The sequence below is a fragment of the Octodon degus genome, unplaced genomic scaffold (assembly GCF_000260255.1).
Source record: "Octodon degus isolate 3935 unplaced genomic scaffold, OctDeg1.0 scaffold00052, whole genome shotgun sequence".
NCBI classification, from domain to species: domain Eukaryota; kingdom Metazoa; phylum Chordata; class Mammalia; order Rodentia; family Octodontidae; genus Octodon; species Octodon degus.
In genome coordinates, this window is record NW_004524628.1 from 341,912 (window position 1) to 345,615 (window position 3,704).

The window sequence follows — 3,704 nt, forward strand, 5'->3', positions numbered from 1 at the left end:
CTCATAATATAAGGAATTTAAGTACTTCAGAAGATGCCTAGAATGAGAGCAGGATGCAATAGAACAAGGAATGCCAGTGGGGATGCTGGGGACAGACGCCCTTCCACAGTGCTGGTGGGAAAGCAAAGCAGTGCAGCCCGAGGGCGACTGGTATGGAGACTCCCAGGGAGCCTTGCCCGTGAGTCTCTGCCCTGGGAGTGATGAAGCTGGCGCTGCGCCCATCCCTAGCTCAGCTCTACAGGGATCTCCAAGATCAAAGAAGCATCCAGTCAGTGGCTGTATGCTGTGACCTTCTCACTTGATGCAGTAAACCTAGCCTGTTGGTGCATAGTCATAGGTCAGTGAGTCTCACTTTCTTCCACTTCTCCTCCTATTTATCTTTGTCTCTCTCCAAATCTGAGGGCAGAAGTAAACTAAGGACAATAAGAGCCTCCTTGGAGCTTAGTGCATAAAATAGACACAGACACAATAAGACAGTAGAAATTATGAAGTCCTCAGAGTGTTCTGTGTTTGTCTGTGGACACAGTAGGACCAAGAATGAAAGACAGACACCGCTCCTCAGGATTTTCGGGTCACTACTTGCAACTCCCCCAAACACACACATAACCCTGGAAGGATGCCTGTCTTTAACAAAGAGCAGGCATCAGTCAAGGTAGAGAGTTACCATTCAGTGTGGTACCTGGAAAAGTTAGACACATTTTAGAAGCCAGTACATGACAAGGGACACCAGATGGGATATGAAACATTAGTCTGACCAAGAGGAACTTGGCTTGGTTGTTCAGAAGTATTGTGGCCAAAAGACCTGATAAAGTTGAAATTGCTTTACTGAAATGCTTACATGGCCTTTTGTGACCCAGATTCATGAGGCTCATTGGGAAGCCAAGCAGGGATCCTGCCTGAACAGTGCTGTGCTGTGTGTGCATGCTCCCCAGCTGACCTCCCAAAGTCTCCTGTGTCTGCAAGGCAATGAGAGTATGAACGGTTTCGTCCATCCCTGAGCTCATTAACTGAATGTCATATGAGGAGCTGGGTCTGGTTAGAGCTGGACCACTGAGGGTGTGGCCTGCAAGAGTGCTTCTTGTCCCCAGCTCTCACTTCTCTGCATCTTGGCTTCCTGAGATGAACAGCAGGCTTCAGAGGGCCCCTCTCACTGTACTATCTCTCCCTTAAGGTTAGCCAACTGTGAACAGAATCCTCTCAAATCAGGGACACTAATTAAAACTACTCATTGCTCAACCAAGTCAACACCTGAACTCTACTATCAAATTCCATGACCTGACAGCCCAGAAATAATAAGCTCTTCCTTTCACTGAATTAGGAAAGGCATTTTCAGATCTGTGCTGCTGGAGCTGAGGCAGTGTTAGAGAGAACAGGATCCTGCACCAATCCCCGGCTGTCAGTATACTCGGAGACCTTTAAAGCCTGGCCTCCACTGAGCAAGCTCTCGGCAGGGGGAGGAGCCAGGAGGAGAGTGGGGCGGCCCAGCCTCATATTGCTGCTTCCCTGCTTGGTTTACGTGCTGGCTGTGGCCCTGCGGGGGGCCAGCGCCTGTAGACAGTGATTCACGGCAACATCTTCTAGGTGCTGATGCTGAGCAGGAAACCTGTCCAGACCCGCTACTCCTGCACCTGAATGGGCTCCATTTGCAATCCGGATCCAACACAGACCAGCAGATTAGGATATGGTACTAGATTTGTTGGGAAGAGCAGAGCTCATTGTTAATCCCTCAAATAAAGATGCTTCTCTCTGGCAGCCAGAATGTTAGCCCAATAATTTATAGAGAAATACAAAAACTTGTATTAAGGCCTAAAGATTACATAGAGTCATTATATTCACAGCTGTTGTAGCATTTTATAAAATTGCAATATTTTTATTTCATGCTATTTTCAATGGGAAGGTCATCAGTGGTTCACCTGACTCCCAGTGGCTCCAGTGGAGGGATAGGAAGCACCTGTGCCGTCTTCATTACGTCTCCATGGCAATGAAATCATTATTTTTCCTCTATTAACAGAAATCTACATTGGAAATGTCCTACATCCATCCTAATGATCATGAGCTACTGAATCTTTCTGTCTCAACGGATCTGGGGAGTCTAAACAAGGACAAGTAGAGACAGACATGACAATTTTGACATATAGCCGTTTCTTTCTCCAATGCAAGGAGCCTCGCCTAGGTTCAGCATGACAACCGCATAAGTTCAAGGATCCTTGGGTTCATTTTCATCATGAGGGAAAGCTCACAGCATCTCAGCCGGGGGCTCCCCACATCTGCACCCCCAGGGCACACTCCTGTGCTCTAGGGGCAGCTTCTCTGCAGCCTGGATTTCTGCCAGCACAGGGGCTATGAGGGAGACTGCTCAGCAAAGGCAGTGTCCTGGTGAGGGCAGACTTGGATCAGTCATCACCGTCACACACAATGCCAGCGTCTCGTTTTTCTTTCAGTCTTTGGCAGGGAGGGCATCCTGTGAACCTCCACCAGCCTCGCTGTCTGCATCTCCATTCCCTGGCAAACCAGAGCCAACAGACTGAGGAGTATCATGGCTCCAGCTCAAACCTGGCCAATGACTCAACTTCATATCTCAAAACTCTGCTGCTCACTGAGCAACCCTATCAGGTCCAGTGAGAGCTAGGTGGACCCATCCAGCGGTGCCTCAGGCACCTGTGACCCTCACGATGAGTGCTCCGGAATTCACTGTGATGTGTGACTGTGCGTGCTAGACCTTGGTAAGCTGGCCTGCCCCAGACCTCCTGCTCTCTGTGTTAGGGCCTGAGCTTCAAGGGAACTTGGGTGGCTTTGGCCTGTTCTATCCTAGTTTCAGAGACAATCATCTCCACATGGGAAGTACAACTGTTTCATCTGGGTCCTATGCAGCTCACCCATGGTCCTCCCTTTACCATCTTTGTGCTGAATTCCAGCCATACTGTTTCCTCCTTGCACACTCAGAATTCAGAGAAATGCAGCTCAGCAAACCCGGAAGGCAGAGCAGAGGGCCCGGGGTGAGCATTCTCCAGGGCGGCCCAGCTCATGAACACAGGTACATACCTAAGTGCCTCAGCTCTCCAAACTCACAAGAAAAAAGTCTAAGCTTTTCTGGCTTTTTCTTCCAGACCCTTACATGCCTTTCAATGCCTGGCTGCAGGTGACAAGTGTCTCACTGGTGCTTGTCAGTAAAACAGCAAAAGGGCTGATTATTGTTCACTTCTCATTGAGACTCTTAATGTTCAATTGATGATCTCAGAAAACTGTATTCTGGTCACTTTAGAGAATCACATGCCAAACTCAAAGCAAACAAACAAGAAAACCTCCTGTCGCAATGTCAAAAGGATGTACAGCAGTACACAGTCTTGGATAATTAAAGCCACATAGCCTTATGAATTTCCATGAATGAAAGCAAGCCGTTGTGACTCTTGCCCACACACCAGGCGGAGCCTAGACAACTGCGCACACCTACAACACCAGCTCTGTGGAAGCTGAGGCAAGAGGATCTGAGCTCAAGCCCAGCCCTGCAAGACTAACAAGACAAAGAAGGGGAGGGGACCACAGAATGGGGACATTGGAGTCCATCCCAGCTAGGGGAGAAGGAGGGAGGAACAGGCAGTGACACAGAGAGAGAGAGAGAGAGCACAGTGAGCTGCTCTGTGGCCTGAACCTCAGCTGCTGCTGCAGCCCCGCAATCCATACTCCGCACATGGGCTGAGCTGGGT